This window comes from Acinonyx jubatus, chromosome B3 (genome assembly GCF_027475565.1).
Source record: "Acinonyx jubatus isolate Ajub_Pintada_27869175 chromosome B3, VMU_Ajub_asm_v1.0, whole genome shotgun sequence".
NCBI classification, from domain to species: domain Eukaryota; kingdom Metazoa; phylum Chordata; class Mammalia; order Carnivora; family Felidae; genus Acinonyx; species Acinonyx jubatus.
In genome coordinates this window covers 9,031,672-9,055,206 of record NC_069386.1, presented here as the reverse complement: position 1 = coordinate 9,055,206, position 23,535 = coordinate 9,031,672, and the positions used below count along the sequence as shown (strand labels likewise).

General features: G+C 40.2%; 1 protein-coding gene and 1 long non-coding RNA gene across 5 annotated transcripts in view; one reads left to right on the top strand and one right to left on the bottom strand.

Moving 5' to 3' along the window:
• AGBL1 (AGBL carboxypeptidase 1) overlaps positions 1-23,535 on the top strand; it is a 938,649-nt gene that overhangs the window by 281,223 nt on the left and 633,891 nt on the right. The window lies entirely within an intron of this gene.
• On the bottom strand, positions 4,206-22,057 carry LOC113601945 (uncharacterized). The gene is made up of 3 exons (XR_003423299.2): positions 21,863-22,057; positions 10,445-10,595; positions 4,206-4,762 (listed from the first exon to the last, which is right to left on the bottom strand). It is a non-coding gene; the product is annotated as an uncharacterized LOC113601945 (long non-coding RNA).

Here is a 23,535-nt window from a genome sequence, read left to right as displayed (position 1 = left end):
AGACATAAGGTTTGCAAATATTTTCTCCCATCCTATAGGTTGCCTTTTCACTCTATTCATGGTTCCCTTTGCTATACAGGAAGCTTTTTAGTTTGATGTAGTTTATTTGTCTATTTTTGCTTTTGCCGTCTGTGCTTTTGGTGTCATGACCAAAAACTCATTGCCAAGACCAATGGCAGGAAGCTTTTCTCTAGGCTTTCTTCTAGTAGTTTCACGTTTTTAGGTCTTACCTTTAAGTCTTTAATCCACTGTGAGTTGACTTTGTATATAGTGTGAGTTAAGGGTCTAATTTCATTCTTCTGCGTATGGATATCGGTTTTTCCAACACCACTTACTGAAGAGACTTCCCTCTCCCTATTATATGTCCTTCATACCCCGGTAGAAGATTGGTTGACTGTAAGTGGCCAACAGGTTTGTAAAAAGGTACTCAGCATCACTCATCATCAGGGAAATGCAAAGCAAAACCACAATGAAATATCCCCTCATATCTTTTAGAATGGATATTACCAAAAAGATGGAAGATAAGCAGTGGTTGGCGAGGATATGGAAAAAAGGGAGCCCTTGTACATTGTTGGTGGAAATGTAAACTTGTATAACTATTATGGAAAACAGTTATAGAAGTTACTAAAAAAATGAAAATCTAGAACTACCATATGTCCTAATAATCAAACTTTTGCCATAAACTTTTGGGTATATATCTGAAGGAAACAAAATCAATATTCAAAAGAGATATATGCACTCCCATATTCATTGATGCATTACTTATAATAGTCAAGATATGGTCCATCCATTGATGGACAAATGGATAAAGAAAATGTGGAATACAAAATGGAACATTATTCAGTCTTAAAAATAAGGAAATCCTGTCATTTACAACAACATAGATGAAAATAAGAGGATATTATGCTAAGTGAAATAAACCAGACATAGAGACAAATACTGCATGATCTTACTTATATGTGGAATCTATAAAAAGTACAACTCAAAGAAGCAGAGGGTAGAATGGTGGTTGCCAGGAACAAGAGGAGGGGAAATGAGTAGATGTTGGTCAAGGGGTACAAAATTTCAGTTATGCAAGATGAATGAGATTGGGAAGTCTAATGTCCAGCACAGTGATACTGTATTTTGCACTTGAAATTTGCTAAGAGGCTAGATCTTAAATCTTCTACACATACACATACACATACACATACACATACACATACACATACACATACATACACATGCACACTAATAGCTGCATGGGGTGATTTAGCTTCATTGTGGTGATCTTTTCATAGTATATTCATTTATCCAAACATCAACTTGTATACCTTAAATATATACAATTCTCGTGCATCAAAGATATTTCCATAAAGTTGTTAAAAACAAAAATAGATAATGTGGTTATAATATCAAAGAAAGCAGAAATCAAGGCAAAAAGCATTAAGCAGGACATAAGAATAATATATACTAAAAATAAGAGTAATATAATAGTTATTACTTTTTCTGCACCCTGCAACATAGCTAAAAAATATGTAAGGCTAAAACTAATATACCTACCAGAAGAATATGGTGACTCCAACAGATATCTCTTAAATGCAGTAATGAAATAGACACACAATAAGAGAATATAAGAGTACTTAAAGAATACAATTAACAAGGGTCACATAAATATATATATGTGTGTGTATATATATGTGTGACATATATTCTGCTGACAGAGCAGAAGTTATGCATTTTTTCTTAAACAAATTTTTTTAACATTTATTCATTTTTGACAGACAGAGACAGAGCACAAGCAGGGGTGGGGCAGAGAGAGAGGGAGACACACAGTCTGAAGCAGGCTCCAGGCTCCGAGCTGTCAGCACAGACTCTGACGCAGGGCTTGAACTCAAGAGTTGTGAGATCATGACCTGAGCTGAAGTTGGATGCCTAACTGACTAAGCCACCCAGGTGTCCCTGCATTTTTTCAAATGTACTTAGATCACTCATAGAAACTTAACCTGTATGCAAGCTCCTACTCTTACCACTGGTATTGAACACTGTGTATGAAATTCTAGCCCATATGCTACCATTAGTGAGACAGTTAAAAGTATTGAAAATGAGGAGACAAATAATCATTTGCTGATGACACTAGTATCTACTTGGAAAATCCAGAGTATCCATGTTTACTGGATAAGCTAGGAAGATTAATAAGAAGTTTGGTGACGTTTTTAGCCATAAGGTGAACACATGAATATTGTTTTCCCATTTACCAAAAATAAACAGAAGATAATATTGGAGAAAGAGATTTAAGTGTAATAAAATAGTAAAAACTTAGATCTGCTGCAGGCATCCTTGCAATGGAGATGTATCTACTGTGGGACTGAATGAGCCTTATCCTGGGTTTGGGATTCTGTTGTAAAGCATTTCTTGGGGTTTTTCTCAACATTTGTGCCTGCAATGCTTCTTTTTCTTTGATTACAATGGCCCAGGCTTTTTTTTTTTTCCTCTAACTTTGTTAATACATTTAATCCATTCACACTCAAATCTTGTTGGGCTAGAAACCATTCTGTCTTTTACAGGTCACTTGGCATGGGGTGCCCTGGTGGCTCAGTCGGTTAAGCATCTGACTCTTTGTTTCAGGTCAGGTCATGATCTTGTGTTTCTGAGTTCAAGCCCCACATCAGGCTCCATGCTGACAGCACAGAGACTGCTTGGGATTCTCTCTCTCTCTCCCTCTCTCTCTGCCCCTCTCCATCTCATGCTCTCTTGCTCTCTAAAAATAGATAAATTAAAAATAATAAAAATCACTTGGCTTGTCTCTGCTCTGAACTTTTCTGTGTTACTTTTAAAGTTTATGTATGTTGGGAAATCTTCCCTGTACCTAGTATTGGGAGGTAATATATTAAATTTATAATAGAATATAAATATTGTAAGTTTATAATTTTTAAATATACAATAGAATATTTTACTATATAATTTAAAAATATATAATAATTTTATTATATACTTATAAAATACATTGTATACATTAATGTATTCTAAATAAATCATATAAATATATAATAAATTGTATGAATTTAATTTAAAAATTGGAGGAACAATGGTATGTGCACTTACTCCTGTGTGTATACACATACATCTTTTGTCTATCATATGGACCAGTATAAAATGTGATAGCATGAGTTCTGGTGAGGGCAGGGTCAAACAGGTGTCTTCATATACAGCAACTGTCTGTGTGAATGAAAAGCCATAAAAGAGCTTAATTCCTCTTACCTAGGTATTCCACTTCCAGAATTCTTAAAAGAATGATCATAGATTCACATCCATTGATACCGAGACAGCATTGTTTCTAATAGTAAAAGATTAGAAATAACTTACAAACTGAACTGTAAAGTACTGATGAACGGGTAACAGTATATGCATAACACCAAATATTATGTGGCCATTAAAACGTATTTTAGGAAAATGTTTGAAAGTATAATATTAGGTGAAAATGCAGATGCGAGTTATAAAATAGTGCGTATAGTATGATCAATAGTACACATACATCATCTTGTTTAGCAATCTGTTGGTTCACCCATCCATTCCATCCTATTTTTTTTTTTATGTTGAAAAATTTATCTTTAGAATTAGCTGCACTCAGTTTAGATGATCTCAATTTTGTTGGTAACATCTAAAGCATCATCATTAGGAGTCTTATCAGGGTGTTGACCTTGGCCACATCAGTGTCATACAGCTTTTTCACAGCCTATTTGATCTTGTTGGCCTTGATATCCACAATGGACACATGTGTGCTGTTGACTTCTATCTTCTTCACTTCTGACTTGGTGGTTGGGGGGTTTGATGACGGCATAGTGGTCAGACTTGTTTCCTCTAATGTGCTTTTCTAAGGATATTTGGGCTGCCGTCAGAGCTGTAGTGTCTTAGGCTATTGGAAGGCAGGTGACCTGCTGATCTTTTTTCTCTGGCTGAGGCCTTTCAGCTTCACTTTCTTGGCTTTCAACGCCTTTTCTTTGGCCTTGGCTTTTGGAAGTGAAGGGGCTTCCTTCTTTGTTTTTAGTACCATCTTTGTAAAAAGCCTACCTGTCTAATTGAGAACAGGCATGATAAATACCATAAATAGATTTATTTTATGCTTAATTTTTTTCACATTTTCATTGCTAAAAAATACTTTAAAAATTCTTATAAAAAACCTAATTCATTTTTTTGGGAAAGATAAATAATTATGAAGACAGAAATAATATCACCTTGATTTATTTGTAAATTTGATTATACCAGCTACTGTGATGGTTGATTAAGCAACCTTTGGGAACCCTTTCATCCCAGATGGGAATACTTTCCCTGACTCTATTTAGAAATGTCACTGAGAGGCAGGTGAATTGGTCCGTTATTATTGTCCAACTTCCCCAAATCATTCCTTTTCCAACAGAGGAGGTGACCAGAGGAAGGACTCATGGATTTGGCAGAGTGTAAGCACAGAAACGGGGCCAAGGAATACCATCATAGGAATGGGAGAGGATCTATTAGGTGAAGATTGCTTCATTCCACTGGAGTTCAGAATGCTGCGACAGAGCCATGTAACCATTTTTTCCAAATTAGAAGGTGGCAAATGGAAAGTGTCACTCTGGCCCCTCTTGGCTCTTTCTGATCTTGACTCCATAGTTCACTTGAGATGGAGCCACTTCTTCATTCTGAGTAGGTTTTGCTTAATGGTACACATGAGGTGCTCAAGACTTGCATGTAGGCACAGAGCAGGTGGCTGGCTCCACAAGTCTCATTCGAGGTGCTGGAAAGCCTTGACAACACAGAGACATAGTTGGACATCAGAATCAGGGTCTGGGCTGTTTCAGACAGTGGTAAAGTCCAGACTGTAAAGAATGGGGCTGTGAGTACCCCTCTCAGTTAAGTCACCCTTTTAGCCAGATTCTGAAGGTTGTTCAAGACCTATTCATTTAGGAATATTTTCTACATTTTCTAAACATCCCCCCTTCTAAACACAAAGCTGTTCACATTAAACAGTCATCCTAATTGGAAATGACAGGACCCTTCTGGCTGCCCAGTCAGGCCACGTGAGGGGCATTACAGACAGAAACTGGGGTCTGCAGTAATCCTCTATCTGGAGAACAGACAGCCATGGGGGAAGATCTGTACAGAGTAACACATTCTCCTGTGAAGACTTTTGTCCTGACACTGGGTCTTGACTTTCCCATTTTTTATTTCTTCCTTTCACTCCTACCCACGTCCTGTTGGAACAAGTCCTTTGGTTCCTAACCTGCTCTGGGGTTTACTTCCAAGTGCAAAGCAGAAGTACATCTGTACTTTCTCAGCAAACTCATCATTTGGGTCTCTTCATAATTAGATTTTTCAAAAGCCTCTCTCCTCATATATCAATTATTCCACTCCCTTAATCATCTTCCTCAGTGTTCTCCATGATCCTACTCATTTGTCAAACTGTCTGGGTCTGCGCTGCGGCATTTTCAAAAAAGTGATACATACTAATGGCGTGCAATGTCTACTTGGCCATAGTCTTGGGGTCTTTCTCCTACATTTCTCCTACATCCTCCTTCTGCTCCCCACGTGCCCCTGCCAGATTATAGCATTGCTTTCAGTGTCTGAAAAAAAAATTGTTCAATGTAATGTATTTGTGGATTTCTGCGATAGTGGTTTTAGAAGTAAAGCATTCTGGAAAACAAAGCTCTCCGTGTCTATGTCCCTGTATACTGGAAGATCCAACCTCCTGAAACATTAACCAGTTTTACAACTAATTAACCTATGATAACCTTTGTGATAACTCAAGAGACACGATGAATTATGGAACAAATTTCTGATCCCATGTTGGATAGTTAGTAGGAGGGGAGGATGTGCCATTACTTGGGCACAGAACAGGCAGCCCTTCATTCCAAAGGGAGTGCCAGAGCCCCCCCAAGTTCTGCTATATGATTTAATCATGCTCCTAACCCCATCAAAATATGCACAAAAGGATTAAGTTACCAAGTTTTAGGCAACAGACATATATAAGGAAAGATACGCATTTCCATAATTTGTCAAATAAGTCTTTCTGGAGAACCTGATACAAATATACTGTCTTTGACATGTTCTCTTCTACTTGTAGACATTATTTTATGATGGGCATATATTTATTCTTTATTACAGTCACCAAGCATGAGTGATTCACTTCTTCAGTTGATCTGTGAGTGTTATTAAATGCCTTATTCACTGATGGATTCATTCTTTTATCACATATTTATTAAGAGTTTACTATAGGTGGGGTACTGTGTAGGCACTGGGGACGGGATGGTAAGTAAAATAGATATGGTCCCTGTCCTCATAGGTTTTATAAATTAAGAGGGAAAGACATGTTAATCATAACATCCCACAAATATTTATAAAATCCTCGTAATGATAACTGGTAGTTGAAAGGCACCTTGGTGAAGGGCTTTTGGCTGGGATATTTCAGATTTCTGATTGGTTGAATTTGCCTGTGGTCATCCTGCACCAAACGAGACGCCCGTGTACAAATATGCCCTTCTCTGTGACAGCTCTGAAGGTGAGGTTATGTTGCATTGCCTATTTTTCATACGGTTTACCTAGTTTTTATTTGTATTTACTACATATTTAACATTGTGTAGTTCATCAGATTCATGGGATAATGAGTCCCAAATGTAATGCCCCCACCCAAATGATACCTAGGAAACATATATACGTGTGTGTGTGCGTGTGTGTGTGTGTGTGTGTGTGTGTGTGTGTGTGTGTAGCATTACATAGACAGATTGTTGAAAGTCTGAAAATCATCTGGCTTGCTGGGATTCCATGTCCTTGGGATTAAAGTGAAATATGGGAAATGGAGTATCTTTTTGCTCTCAGTATTCACCAGTAAATGTCTGCATGGCAGACTTAACGAAGACTTGGGACCAAAGATGTTTGGATGGTATTGAAACCAAAGGGCAGCATAGTAAAAAAAAAAAAAGATATTGGACATCCCAGATTTTAAAAGTCCCTCAAGAGTTTCCTTCCTTAGGGAACCTTTGCTGCTAGTTCCTTCAGTTCAGGCTCCTTCATTTCCCCATGTTGCCCAGTCTATCCCAGCTGTGCCCTGGGGGTGTCTTTCAACAACTATTTCCTTTTGTTGATGATATTAGGACTTGCTGAAGGGAACATAAAAGGATCCCATTATCAAATAAATTTGGGGAGCTCTGGTTCAGCTACAGTAGGATTTTTAAAACAGATTTGTCAGTCTTTAGTATGCTAATACATGTTGTAAATTTCTAGGAAAGTGATTTATAAAAAAATCTTTAAAAAGATTCATTTTAAGCATTTCTTACAAATTGTATCATTTATGATGATTTTGACCAGGCCACAGAACAAACCCTGACTTATAATGATCTGAGCAATGAGAAATTTTATTGCTTCGTGTGACTGGGAAGGTCAGCTGTGGGATAGTTGATCCTATGAGTCAGTGACAGCATTAAGAGGTTAGGTTTTCCCTTCTTTGCCTCTGCCATATTCAGTATTGACTTTATACTCAGATTGGTAACAGAATGGCTGAAGCAGGTACAGGCCTCAAATTGAGAATGGCTATATCCTTAAGAAGAGGAGTGACCATTGCTTCCCAGGGCTTTTTCTTAGGAGATAAGAGACTTGTTCTAGAATCCCTCAGTAGACTATTTCTCACATGTCTTTGGCTAGAATTGGGTCTTAGCCTTATTGCTAAACTAATCCATAGCAAGGATGGATGAGCCCTTCCTTAAGCACCTGGCTACACATGGGATAAGTAGATACCTGCACAAAATAGAGTTTCCATTTGGAAGGAGATAAATGCTGGGCAGGCCGCTAATAATGTCCATTAAAGACACATTTACAGAATTGTTTCCCTCCCAAAATTGATATGTTGAAGCCCTAACTCTAATGCAACTGACTGTTTTTGGGGATAGAGTCTTCAGGAAGTAATTAAGGTTAAGTGAGGTCATAAGGATAGGGCTCCAATCTGATAAGACTGGTAGCCTTATAAGAAAAATGAGAGAGAGAAAGAGAGAGAGTGTACACCCAAGAAAAGCCAGATGAAGGCAGTGTGCAAAGGCAGCCATCTGCAAGCCAGGAAGAGAGATCTCACCAGAAACCAACCCTGCTGGACCTTGATCTCAGACTTCTAGTCTCCTGACCTGTTAGAAAATTAATTTATGCTGTTTAAGCGATCCGGTCTGTAGTATTTTGTCATGGCAGCTCAAGCTGAAATTAATAGGAAATTAATATAATGCAGTTTTTTTTATAATTTTTTTAAATGTTTATTCATTTTTGAGAGACAGAGAGAGACAGAGCATGAGCGAGGAAGGGGCAGAGAGAGAGGGAGACACAGAATCTGAAGCAGGCTCCAGGCTCTGAGCTGTCAGCACAGAGCCCGATGTGGGGCTCGAACTCAAGAACTGTGAAATCATGGGGCGCCTGGGTGGCTCGGTCGGTTAAGCGTCCGACTTCGGCTCAGGTCATGATCTCACGGTCCGTGGGTTCGAGCCCCGCGTCGGGCTCTGTGCTGACAGCTCAGAGCCTGGAGCCTGTTTCAGATTCTGTGTCTCCCTCTCTCTGTGACCCTCCCCCATTCATGCTGTGTCTCTCTCTGTCTGAAAAATAAATAAACGTTAAAAAAAAATTAAAAAAAAAAAAGAACTGTGAAATCATGATCTGAGCCTAAGTTGGACACTCAACCGACTGAGCCACCCAGGCGTCCCTATAATGCAGTGTTTAGAAAAATTACAAATGCTCCTTTTTCTATACCAATTCCATTCCCTGGAGATTGCTGCTAAATACAATTTGTGGCATAAGTTCCTATTCTTTTTAATGCTTGCCAAATGTCCCTATATGTTCATATGTACATATGTGCATATATCATTCATTGCACATGCATGCTTTCTTGTTTACTTTTTATTTAAATTAAAAAAATGTTTATTTTTGAGAGGGAGAGAGAGAGAGAGAGAGAGGGAGAGGGAGGCAGAGTGTGAATGGGAGAGGGACAGAGAGAAAGGGAGACACAGAATCTGAAGCAGCCTCCAGGCTCCAAGCTGTCAGCACAGAACCTGATGCGGGGCTCAAACCCATGAACCGTGAAATCATGACCTGAGCCGAAGTTGGATGCTTAACCGACTGAGCCACCCAGACACCCGCACTTTTTACTTTTTAGTATTGACATGTTACTTACTGTTATTCAGGTTGTTTATTATCACTCAGCAAAAATACATAGGCCTATCCATTCCTTGTAAGAGTTGCATAGGTATATCATGCAGATGTATCATAATTTGTTCAACTATCTCAGTATGGAAGGATGTTGTGCGAAGTGGCTTGCATGCTTATTTGAACACAGGATATTTGCTGGGATTTGTATTCAGCACAATAGCCTTTTGGACCTGCTGATTGTAACATTATAGGTTCCCTCTCGTTCTGTCTGTTGTCCCAAAAGAAGATTGCACTTCTTGAGACTCTCATGATATTTGACCACAGCAGAATGTAGTTGGCTGATGGTACCCAAAGGACATGATGGCAGAGGGCACTAATGAATGACCATGTGCTGGACGGTCATCATCTGATTCCTGCTTTATCAAAAGTGCTAACTTCCCATTCTTTAGGGACCCAAGCACTTTGTTCTTTCATGCGTGACATTGTACTGTTATGGAAATTGTGACATTCCTCAGCAGCTGACTTATTCCATCTTAGATGAACTTTTCTCTAAGCTACACGGCTCCAATAGAGTAAATCTGACTAATGAATTTATAGGCAGGCTTCTGGCAACATAAAAGATTCTGGCCTCCCTAGAAAAGGCTTAAACATTTTCCTGTTGTTTACGAGGAAAATTAGTTCTCATGATTTATGTTTTTTTGAACCTAATTTTATTTAGCAAAAAACTCTCTGCAAATGTAGGAAACCCACCCTAGAAAGGCATTTAATCTTTAAACCCATTTAGTCCTATCAGTTGGGGTTGTTAAAATAAACATGGATGATTCTTATATGCCTGGGGGTTGACACAACTGCCTGGTTTGCAAAAGCCAAGATAATGGTTGTGTTTATTGTAGACAAGGATGACCTTCCCTTGGGGCCTGGATTGATTTCCAACGGAAAGATTAGATTATTCTGTAAATCTAGGTCCCAGATGAATGCTGTTCATTGTTTTACACTATTTCCATTTGTTGGCCCAGTTGTTTGAAGGACAGATGCAGTACTTTGGAAGGTCTGTCTCACAATTTAATTTTTCATTTCTTCATTTTTAAGGCCTCATTTGGCTTGGATTTATTTTAGGTCACAGCACAGAGAAGTAGAGGAAAAGCAAAAGAGCTGGAGTTCTTAACTTGATGGATCAGAGACAAATTTTTTTAAAATGAAACTTCTCTCAATTTCAAAAAATTATAAGAAAAAATATCTTTACCAAGTCCACTCAATCCTTTGTGCCTCATATAAGTCATCTATGGTGTCTTTCTAGACAAGGGTGACTTACCAATTACTCAAACTGCAGACCCTGGAGGGGGAGATACCCCCTATGGTTCATTGTTTAAAGGTGGTAATTTTATAGCATATCTTACTTCCATCATATTCTTCTGCTAGAATAATAGCCACTGGGATTTTCATTAATTTTCATCATGGTTTTGCTGCAAAGAATCAGGAATTCATTAAATTGGAAAAAAGTGTAGCCTTCTTATTCAAACTCCCATCCACTTATAATGCACTTTCATGTATTTTAAGTGCACGGCATATAATAATGGTGTAAAAAATATAATTACATAGCTGCTAATATACTGATAAAAAAAAGCATATTAGGTATGTTTTGCATTATTTAGCCTGTGTGAATACTTATATGTGGTAAAATGCATATCTATTATTAACATCACACTCTACTTGGCTAACACAATTTTGATAATACATAGGAATAGTCCAGTCTACAGGTGTCCTAGAACTACTGTAGATTTGTCAATGGGTCAACCAAGACCTAGCAAAGATATGGAGAATTCTGTGTAGGATATTATATTTTCCAAATCTTTTCCTCTCTTCTCCATAGAGAAGGGTCACCACAAAACGTCACCCTTAAGTAGAGGGTGCTCTCATAGTCAGGAAGGCTATCTTGGGCAGGGTGTTGATTAAAGACATCATGTGCCTATCATCATTCTGGTCTTCTAATCTTGATATAACTAACAAGCACACATAGTTTCCTACTGCCCACATTTGAGTTGCTTGACCACAGAATAGGAGCTGCCTTAAATAGAAAATGACTTTTAGAAATCTTTCAGTCCACAAAGATGATGCTGTCACACAACATTGTGACTCAGTGGGTTGGCAGACCCTTTTTTTTTTCACAGTATGCAGAAAATGTATTGTGTCCATCTTCACTGGGAAAGCTTTGTCCAGGGATCAGGTGATGGCAGCTAGTCTTCATCTCAAACCCATGATGTACATCAGGTACCACCAAAGAAACATCATGGCTGGAGGGAGGGGTAGAAAAGCAATGGAGAGGAGCAGTGTTACAGATTGTTAGAGAATATCAAAATTCTTATATGCAAATGTGGAATATGTCCAACTCTCAGGCCACCTTAGGAATTTGCGGCATCCTTTTTTTGCTGAAATGCATTTATGTGGAGCTTTAGAACTTTGAATCTGTCTTATCAGCTACTTTAGTATGTTGCATGGGTCCAAGAGAGTTGGAAGCTCCTTCTCGTCTAAGGGTATTTGTAATGCAAGAACAGATAGTCCTGGACACATGTAGGGAGAGGTGACTGAAGACAAAGAAGGCCAATTTGAGACCATCAATTTAACTCCATTACAAAAGTTCAACAGACTAAACTCTGTGTTGGACATGGGGGTAGGGGCACTTTCATGTGGCCCTGTTTCCTCACCTCTTCCTTTTCTCTGCTTTTCTTTCTCAATCAGTTTCTTAGAAGAAAGACATTGTGCTGTAGAACCAGCACTATACTTGGAATTAGAAGACCTGGGTTTAAGTATCTGCTCTGAGAAGGTTTTGTTAATCTCCCCAATTGTAGTTTCTTCATAATAAGATGGGACAACCTCAGATCTGTTGTAAAAAATTTGAAACAAGTAAGTAAGGACTTGGCATGGAGCCTGCCACATTGTGAACACTCAGTGGATTCCAGTGACTGACAATCCACTTTCAGAAGAACTTTTTATGTTGGGGGTAACATTTTATTATCCTTAAAATAGCAAAAGTTCAATGTCCTTATTCCCTACCATCTGGAAGCTGTGGGAAGCTTTCATTTGGATAGCATCCATGGAGACCTACCACATGCAAAGCCTGGGTGCTAGGTGTTGTGAGAGTTACCAGGGTTCATCCTTTCCCTGGAGAGGATAAAGATTACATAAGGGTCTGAGGGCAAGGGCATAAATTACTATTTAATAATCACCTCAAAAGGCTCTGAGAGGCTGAGGGAAATAAAAAAAAGTGGGAAGTTCATCCATGGCTATGAGAATCAAAATATTTCATGATGTAGATCTGTGTTTGCCAATCTAGGCACAACACATTCTCAAGATTCTGAGAGCTGCACATAATGAAAAAAAATGTTTTTCTTGTACTTGAAAGTCACAGTGTACCATCTTACCTGAGATATATACAAAACTTGTCTTTTAAGTAATAATTTAGGGTTGAAAATATTTTCAGAAGAGTTTCTTAAGATATTGATTCCAGAACTAGCAATCTGAATATTGTTTTCCTTTGTGAGGTTTTTGTATATTACTCAAGAATAAGAAACTGTTTTTCAGATGAGAGTGGGGGGTTGGGTAGAATTTTGACCCACAGCCTTTCTGGGTTTCTGATTGAGAGATTGCCCCCTACATTGAAAGACCCCTTCAGCCCCATCTGCTGTCCCATTACAGCTATTTCTGGGCTGTGGCTTCCTTCCCTTTGCTTCATTTGTCAGTAGACTTTCTATTTGTCTCCCAAAATTTGTTAGAATCTTTGGTTGGCTTATGACTTCCCCCTCCCATTACCTCCACTGTTATGAAATTATTTGTTTTGCATTTCCACAATGAAATTAATGGGGTTTTGGGAGGGAGGGAAGTGAACTCATTAAGAGTTTTACTTTGAACGAGAAGCTCGTATCTCTTGTGCCACCTTTGCATCCATCCATCCATCTGTCTATCCACCCATACATCCCATAGGCAAAGACTTGTTTATGGTACAGTGGTTATGAATAATTCAGGAATTCCAAATGGAATAGAAACAGAACTGTAAACACAGGAAAAAATTCCTTCACCTTGCAATCTAGGCAAAGCCATCAAATTCTTCATGGTACTTCTGAAGATTGAAGGATGAGGCTTACAGTGGGTGAGGGGTCTGGGAAAATATCCAAGCTCTCTAGAGAGAGTCTGAAACAAAGCAGGTGGACTCCACCAGTAGCTCTGGCTGCTACCAGCTCTGGCTTTACTACAAGCTTGTTGACTTACCTTAAAGAATCATGATGCCACACCCCCTTCTCAGCAGAGCTGAGCAGCCTGCCCATTGTCATTCCCCCTTACCCAGTCAGTGCCTTCCTTGCCCCCTTGCCCTCCTCCCATATTCCAACTCACTCCTGATAGTCTTAAAAAAAAAAAAGTTCTTCTTTGTGACCCTTATTTTATGTGGTTTCTAGAGGTAATGTGGGGTTAAGATTAAGGTACATTTAAGTTTAGCAGAAGACTTTTGCCACCTATTCACTTATTAATTTATTCCGACACCAAGCCTGTATTTAAAAATTACTATGGGGGCGCCTGGGTGTCTCAGTCACTTAAGTGTCTGACTCTTGATTTTGGCTCAGGTCATGATCTCACAGTTCGTGAGTTTAAACCCTATTTTGGGCTCTGCACTGAAAGTTTGGAGCCTGCTTGGGATTCTCTCCCTCTCTCCTCCTCTCCCACTCTCTCAAAAATAAATAAACATTAAAAAACATATTTAAAAAACTACTATGGAGCAGGTGCTCAGACTTCAAAGATCATAATACAGTTTCTGTCTTCAGAGAACTTCTAGCCAAATATGGAGTTAAATATACAAGTAGATCATGTCTGTGTTACTGTAAAAATGCTGTGGTAAGAGAAAGTAGAAACTGTGATGGAAACTCAGAGGAAGAACTTTCCAGAAGTTGGAACTGAGGTAATAAGGGCTGGAACTTGAGCTGGATTGTTGGGAGGTAGGGAGGAGTTTGCTAGATGGGAAAAGGCAAAGGGAGGGAAAGCTTTTTAGAGAATGAGAATCCTCCCATTGCTTGTCTAAACCTGTGGCAAAATGCCAGACCATGATGTGTGGAGGGGAATTTCAAGTAGCACTATGTGTCTTGAGTTCTCTGGAAGATTATAAGTAATGTTGGATTTGTTGACAATAAAGCCAGTCCTTTAAAGAAGTGGGGTTGGGGCACTTAGGTGGCTTAGTTGGTTACATGTCTGACTCTCAGGTCATGATCTCATGGTTTGTGGGATCAAGCCTCATATCGGGCTTGCGCTAACAGCACGAAGCCTGCTTGGGATTCTCTTTTTCCCCCTTTAACCGACTCTCCCCCTCTCCCTCTCTCTCTCTCTCTCTTTCTCTCTCAAAAGAAATAAATAAACATTTAAAGAAGTGGGATTGCCCCTATCATCTGAATTTTAGTGAAGCCCCTGATTTCTAGAAGAGATTCAATACTCCAAGGATGTTGGGAATCCCAGGCATTAATCCTGTCAGTTGAGAAATGAGTGCCAAGTCATGGTAAGGCTTGGAGACAGACAAAAATGAATAATGGCTTCTGTTGTCTGGAACCTCAGACTCTAGTTTGGAAAGAGTCTCTGAAAACTCATGGATCTCTTTTCAGGTGATAGTCTGTAATTTTAGTTCAGAGAGAGGGATGTTTATGGAGTCTTTGCCTTGAGGTCCAGCAATCATGGCACCACTAGGAGACATCACTGAGGGTCTTGAGAATTTTGCAGGAAAGAATCATGTCCCAGGAGGACTCCTCTCCACCAAGTCTACTGAGCACCCGCTACTTGGGTCTGTGGTTTACAAGTGTGATCTGGAGACCACCAGCATCAGTGGCACCTGAGAAATTGTTACAAGTGCAATTTCTGAGGCTGCCAACCGGGACCTCCTAAGGCAGAAATTCTGGGGGCAGGCCCACCACCCTGTTTTCACGAGCCCTTCAAGAGGGTTCTGATCTCACTCCAGCTGGAGAATCACTGGCTGGGTGACTGGTGAACTTTTCTGGTGCTATTCCCATGTCCTGTCAAGAGAGGGAGCACTTTGCAGGCCATTGCCCTCTTACCCCTTCTTTCCTAAAAGACCTAAGTTGGTTTTTTTGAAGAGAGGACTCATCAGATCCAATGACAACTTTTTTTGTAGTAAAATGCACACCACATATAATTTACCATTTTAACCATTTTACAGTGTATGATTGAGTGGCCTTAATTATATTCCTGATGTTGTGCAACCATTACCACTATCAATTTTTAAAACTTTTTTGGTACCCCAAATAAAACTCTGTAACCATTAAGGAATAGCTCTCATTCTCCTCCCCACCGGCCCCAGATTGCCTTGAGTCTGGTTATGAATTTGCCCATAATAGTTAGCTCATATAAGTGGAAAGAATCATACAATATTTGCCTTTTTTGTGAATGACCACCTTTCAAAGTGCTGGTTGTATTGGTGCTGGGGGTGCTAAGTCTTGGCACCAAGCTTGGGGGTCCCTCTGTTATCCCTCAACCAAACAGGCCAGAATGTCAGGCTTGTCTTTGCTCTGGCCTTTAGCCAGAGCAAAAATCAGACACATTTTTTTAAGCCTATTTGTTTATTTTGAGAGAGAGAGAATGCAAGTGGGGTAGGGGGAGACAGAGAGAAAAGGCTCTCTCTGTGAGATCATGACCTGAGCTGAAGTCTGACACTTAACCAACTGAGCCATCCAAAACCAGATCTCCAAAATCAGATACGTTTTTATTTATTCATGAGGTCAGGAAATATCTATTGGGTACCTGCTCTATGCTATGCAATGAGATAGGGATCTGGTCTTTCCTTTTTGCGTCCAGATATTTCTAGATGGGTTGAATCACAGGAATTTGACTAAATGTGTGATATAGCAACTGATCTACTACAGCAATATAACAAACATTCTGTAACATTTTATTTTGCATATATGTGTATGATTATATACTGTACTCATTATACATTTACATATATATATATATATATATATATATATACACACACACATACACATTACAGAATAGGCTTAGAGTCACATATCTGTGTATATTTTACTTTATGAATAATTTAAGAAAGCCCAAAGGTAATATTTGCTTTAAGTACCAACTTGAGAGTTACACCCCTCTGTAGAGAAAGAGTCCCCTGTATGTGAGAGTTTATTGGAATCCCCACCCTTCTTCTTCCCCTCCTCAGACATTACTCTTCCTTGTCCTGGCCTTGGGGAGTCTCAAAGGCTTGTGTCCAAGTCCTTGATCCTGCTGCCCCTGAATTTAGAAGTCCTTCCAAACCATTTCTGCTTTGCGGAGTTGCTCCTCTGACAGACCAGGTGGGTGGGGATGTCCCAGCCTTGGCTGCAGAGCTGAGCTCCTGGTTCCCTGGCTCAGGCAGTAGCCACCCCTCCATCACACTTCCTGCTGAGTATTACTAACCACACCAGTCTGAGGTCTGTGTTTCAATTTCTCCTATAAAAATTTCCCATGATGAATGATGGCTCCCACAAACTGTCTTTGGCAGCATCTGGACAGAGCTGGGAGGTGGGGTTTGTTTTTTCTTCCTCTCCCCCACCCCCACCCTCCAGAGAAAGAGGGACAGTTTCCATGCTGGGCACAGGATCAGTTCAACCTTTACACTATGTGTTCAGGGTTTTTCTTTTCTTTCATGATGCTAGAGCCATCTTGGTTTCCATTTTTATTTTCTCCTCTCTCCCTTGAAAATGGTGATCAGGGGCACCTCAGTCAGTTAAACATCTGACTTTGGCTCAGTTCATGATCTCACAGTTCATGGGTTCTGGGTTCGAGCGTCACATCTGGCTCCACGCTCACAGTGTGGAGCCTGCTTGGGATTCTCTCTTTCCCTCTCTCTCTGCCCCTCCCCTGCTCTCTCTCTCTCTCAAAATAAATAAACATTAAAAAAAAAAGAAAATGCTGATTAGCAAGATCCATTTTCCATCCATTTTCCTTGGTAACTCAGCTTCTCACGTGTGCACGTGTGTGTGTGTGTGTGTGTGTGTGTGTGTGTGTGTGTGTGTACTTTTATCCATCTTGCTACTCGCTTTCAAGCCAGGCAGGAGGCCGGGACTGTACCAGATGGCGTTCTGGGTGCCTGTGCTCTGCAGGCAACATGTTCTATCCCTTGTAAAAGTCCTCTTGCTTTATCCGCCTGTTATTTAGCTAATTCCTACCCACCCCCCCACAACCACCACCACTTTCTGTTTCTGCTGTTATACCCCCACATCCCCCAGCCAGCTCTAGAGAGGCTTTAGGGGCAAATTCTTAGGACCACTTCCTTCTTTCTTTCTGACCATTTTCTTCCTTCTTTCTGAAAGCTCTATGGGCCCAGTGTTGGGGTTAAGGGCCCAGGGGCATTAAGTGCTCAGATGTTGGGTCAGACCAACTCAAGGCCAAATCCCAGCCCTGTTGCCTTCTAATGCTACTTCAGACAGGTTAATGTACCTTGATTAGTTCCTTCATCTTTAAAATGGGGATTGTTGTGAGAAATAACTGAGCTACTGTTACGTCTCATAGGAAGCTGTCAAGAAATCCTGTTAGCTCTAAATTCAAAACATATCCGTGTTCCTCTTGAGATCACTCTGGCTGTGCCCTGAAGAAGGAGGCCTGGAGTGTACATGCTTGCACTGGTTTTAGGTCCATAATAGTAGTTAGGTAGCAGGTGAAATTTAGAGAATTTCTATTTATTTAAATGTTAAAAACTTTATTTTCAACCATGTTTTCTATTTTTTTTTTTCAGTGTAAAAGCCTGGGTCTCTTCTGTAATTTTATTACTGAGAATTGTATTCTTTTGGCTGCCATGATACGTGAGGTTGCTTTTTTAAAATTTTCATTTCTGAACTACTCATTGTTAGTGTATTATACAAAATACAATTGACTTTTGTATAGTGATATTTTCTTGTGGTCACATTGCAGAACTTGTTCTGATAGTCTTTTGGTGGATTCTTTCAGACTTTATCTATACAAAACCGAGCCATCTGTAAATGGAGATAGTTTTAGTTCCTCTTTTCTAGTCTGTATGCCATTCATTCATTCATTCATTCATTCCTAAATGCTGCATCTAGGACCTCCTGTACAGTGTTGGACAGAGGTGGTGGGTGACGATGGCCATCGTTATCTTGTTTCTGATCACAGGGGAAAAGTATTCATTCTTTTTTTTGTCTGTGTATCATGTTAGCTGTGAGTTTCAGGTAGATCCCTTTATCAGGTAGAGAAAGTTCTCTCATATCCCTAATGTGGTGAATGTTTTTATCATGAAAGTGTGATGGATTTTATCAAATGCTTTTTCCGTGTCTGTTGAGACAGTAATGTGGATTTTATCCTTTATTCTGTTCCTATGGTGGATTATTACATTGGTTGACTTTCAGATGTTAAACCAATCCTGCATTCTTGGGATAAATCCCACTCTGGCCATGGCATGTAATCCTTTTTGTTTGTTTCTGCGTTTGGTTTGCTCCTTGTAGAGCAAGCTCCTTGTAGCTTTCTACTGGTTTCTATTCTGGTCTGTCTCCGGTTTCTACTCTTGCTTCCCTAGAGTCCTTTTTCATTTTCATTTAAAAAAGTAGAGTAGCCAGAGAAACCTTAAAATATGTTACATCATTTGCTCAAAATCCTGTAGGGAATGCTTCGCTTGGAGGGAAGTGAAAGCTTTTACAGTGCTTTCCAGGCCCTGTGTGAACGGTCCCTGTTCCTCCCGTCAGCTCCAGCTCTCCTCTCTCACCCTCTTTGGCTCCAGCAGCCCTGTCCAACTTGCTTGTCCTTGAACAAATCAGCCTGTTGTCATTCAGGGTGTCTGCACGTGCTGCCTTCTGATATTTATACGGCAACTTCCTTTCTTTTCACGTCTCAGCTATTGCCTCCTCCGTGAGGCCTACTCCAGACAGTCTCTTAAATCTTAACCCATCCCAGCACTTCTGATCTCTTTACCCTGTTTTTACTTTTTTCTGTTTTTCCCTTAGCATTTATCGCATTTTAGAATACGAATTTAATGTATTACTCAAAAATATTGTATACTAGCTATTTTTTTTTTTGTCATGCTACCTCAACCCTTTTGAACACAAAAATCTTTGGTTTATCAGTTTATCCCAGCACATAGTTGGTGCTGAATAAATATCTCTGGATGAATGAATAGTGTATATGAAGCTCCTAGAGCAGAGCCCAATTTTTGGAAAAGGCTCAACAAATATTTGATGGTGCTCTGTATTCAAATACTATTAAATGGTGGGGGGAAGAATAATGCAAAATGAAGGTTTCTTGTTTTCTGGAGTTTGCAGACTGCAGGGAGGAGACAGAGATTAATAAAATAATCACATCACTGAGTGAATAATTAAGAATCAAATTGTGCAATGAGAAAATGGGGGGAAAGGATAAACACACCCATAAAGGACATGGACCTAGATTAGCCATCAAGGAAGTCTTCCCTGAGGAGGTGAAAACTAAACTAGGATTGGAAGGATGAGGTAGTAACTACATGTGAAGGAGGAGGGAAGGCCCAGAGCATTTCAGGCTGTGGCGTTAGCAAGGACAAAGGACAAGTGATGGGAACATGTTCCAAGGATTGGCAGAGGGAATATTGGCTTTATGGACCATAAGAGAGGGTGATGTGAGACAAGGCTGGGTGGAGGGGTGGTGGCAGGCAGATTTGGTAGAGCTTCCTGGACCATGTTTCAGATTTAGGTTGTTATCTAAGAGCAAGACTGGGTGTGGGGTGGCAATGTGAGGGTGCCCTAACCAGGTGTTCTTGAGAAGATCACTCTAGTTGTAGCTTGAGAGGTTATGGAGAGATTTGTTCTGGAGTTATGGCAGTAGTTAAGGGAGAGATATTTGGGTGATTTTCATGATTTCTACTTCTTTATGCTTAACTGTATTTTCTAATATATCTAAAATGATCATGCAGCTCATTTGCATTTATTATGCAGGAAATTAAACTGTAAATTTCAACCAAGAGCTAATAACTCTAGAAACTCCAGAAATTACATTTCTCAGTGATGTCCCAGACCCCCATATGCTTGGACTAGGGTGGAAACATCAGAGATCGAAAAGAATGGACAACTTAAGAGCACTCTAGACCTTGAAATGGGGGTGTTTGAGTGTGTGCCTGGTAAAGGCAAGCTGGGGAGGAGGCTGCATGCTCGGTTTCTGAGAAGGTAGTGTTCCGTTCTCTGGAAAGGAGAGGACAAGAGAGGGTCATGTCCTGGTGAGGAGATTATTAGGATCGTGGTATCTGAATGCTAAAGATTACAAGAAGCTCTGTGTAGTATGTAGAACTGAAGATACCCTCCACCCCGTGATCCCCATCTCCTGGTATTTATACTTTTGTGTATTCCACTCCCCTTGAGTGTGGGGAAGAGTTGGGACTTGCTTCTAACTAATAGAATACGACAAAAATATAGCATGTTTGTCCTGTGATTATGTTGTGTTTTATCAGACTCTATCTTATTTACATATTCACGTGGAAACTCTCCCTTTTCGTGAAGAAAGTAGTCACGTTGGGGAAACCCACTTTGCAATGAATAGCGGGTGGCTGCTAGGAAGCTGAGACTGGTCTTTTAGCCAACAGACAGCAAGATGCCACGGTCCTCAGCAAAATGATGTTGCCAACAGCCTGTTTGAGAGGGGAAGCAGACCCTTCCCCAGTGGAGCCTTTAGATGGAGACTCAGCCCTGGCTGATGCCTAGCTGACACCTGACAGTCTTGTAAAACCATAACAGGGAATTTAGCTAAGCCATGGGTTCCTGCCCCATGGAAATGGTAAGATAATGAGTGCTGTTTGAAGCTGCTCAGTTTGTGGTAACTTATTACACAAAAATATAGATAAAAAATCTAGGTGGCAATTTCTATATCTAGGCCATCTGAGTTACAGGATATTTTTTTAAAATTTTTATTTGTTTTGAGACAGATCACGAGCCAGGGGAGGGGCAGATAGAGAGAATCCCAAGCAGGGTCTGCACTGCCAGTGTGGAGCGGATGCGGGGCTTGAACTCAGGAATTGCCGAGATCATGACCTGAGCCAAAACCAAAAGTCGGATGCTTAACCGACCGAGCCACCCAGGCACCCCTGAGTTATAGACTGTTTTACTTCCAAGAGATAATTTGGTCATTCTGTTTCTCCATGTACTGGGGAATAGGGACTCATTTTTCTCCAGGGGCCTCTCCTGACTGGCAAATGACAGCCTGCGGGCTCACCATCTGCAAACACATGTGCAGACATGAACCTTCACTTCCTCACTTAGTTCTGCCAGTGATGCCATTCAGGTTCATGTTGTGTTTCAGGAAGTGTGGTAGATTTTAATTTAATTTAATTTCCCTTAATTGAATCTTTGCTTCACCTCACTCTTCATACCTTCCCATCAGTTACATCTTATTATACCCACTTTACAGATGAAGAAACCAAGATTTGGAGCAGTCAAGTAAGCCCAGGATGACAACCCACGACCACAAAAGTGGCACCTCCAGGCTTCTAACCCAAGCTCTGTAGCTCCTAATTCATCAGCTCAGCTCTGGCATTCACGGACCTCTGTGGCTTTGCTACCAATAGAGTTCTCCTTCCTTGTCACCATGACTACCTCTAAATATCATCATCCACTCATGCTTCAACTTAACTGCTTCCTGTAGGCAAGCGCTGGAGTCAAGTGCAACAAGTTGTTTGTTTCATTGGCCCAGTGACACATTAATCCTATGATATGACCTCGTACCAGTCACCTACCTGACCTCTTGAACTGCACAGCCCTTATTGAAATGATGAAGAAATTGAACTGAGAGCTATCTTATAATCTTTCTAGAACTATGTTGAAGGTGGAGAGATCACTAGATCTCTAGAGCACTAGCTCTAGAGTCAGGCAGATGTAGACTTTTGTGTCAACACTGCCTCTTGCTAGCTGCGGGAACTTGGAACTTGGAACTTTGCTCATTGTGAGATTCACTGTTGCCATTGTAAGACAGAACTGATGATTTCACCCTCTGGTATTCCTGTGAAGATTAACTGATGTGTAATCATGTCCATAGGACACTTAGCACAGGGCTTGGCATTTATACGGGCCCCCCAAAGAGTGGAGACAAATGACTTAAGACTATTATAAAGCCTCTTAAAGTTTGTTTCTACTTGAAGAAGTAAATGGAATTCTTCTAAGTCTGTGGCTTTTTGCTAAATTCATGACAAAAGAATATTTAGAAATTTGCCAGTGGTTTAAGTTTGGCTTTCTCTGAGGAGGAGCGTAGAAGTGACCTCTGACCTCTAGCATCTTGACTGAGTTAGCCCACCCCATTGGGACAATGGATAGGATAGAGGCTGTTCTACTTTGCCTTTGGGTATTGTTGTAGTTTTCTTGGAGCAGGGTATTTTGTAAGAATCTATTAAATGACCCATTCAGTGATGTACAGTCAGGGAAAGTTGATGGAGGAGGACATTTTGGCATTTCTACTTTCACTCCCACTTGGACATCCAGCTGGGGGGCGCACATAATGTGGGATGGTGGTATGGGTTTAAACTCTGAGAAAATAAGCCCTCTCAAAAAGTCCTCTTCTGTGGAATCAGTGAAACTACCAGCAACATGGGTGCTGGATGTCCATGTGGAGCGGGGAACAGTTCAGCACCCCAAAGGCACTGATTTTGGGGCCCCTGTTCACTGTCTCAATGAAGTGGATTTGGTTTCTTGGAGGGGAAGTGAGTATTTTCTTACTTACTTAGACTTTAGCTGCTTAAAGTTTTGCTTTATTTGTATTTATAGCCATTGGTTGACAAAGTGGTTACCTCATTTCTGATGGGTTTTACATTCTTAGTTACACTGGGAGAGCAGGAGAGAAGCAGAGAGCTATGCTCAGAGAGTGGACCGAATTCCAGATATGTACTGTCAAAACAGACCCCGAAATACAGAGCCTCTGGGTGACATTCACATGAGTGGCTTGGTGCCTGGATCTCAGCACCATCTGGGAGATCAAATACTTTGTGTTTGCTCACTAGTTCATTAGTTGATTCCAGACATTTGTTCTTGTTCAGATCTTTTATGGGCCCTATCCATTAAACAACATCTTTATAAGCTTTTTATTTTTAAAGGAAAACATTTACATCAGATTCCCCGTATGCACACATGCGTATATGTGCATTGAAATAAAAGTTTCTCAGATCACAGTGGACCTTTGCTACATGAAACGACATTGATATAATCTATTCTATTACAGTTGATTCAATTTCATCCACAAAGTTAGTCAAAACCTATGAAATTGATTTTACAATCAACTATTGGGTCACAACTTGCAGTTTGAAAAAAAACTGTTCCTAGAAAATCTAGAGAACTTTTTGTTTCAAAACAGAGCCCCTCATCCTCTCTCTTCCTGCTTCCTGGATTGCACATTCTCTGAGTCCTTTAGTGTAGATGCTTT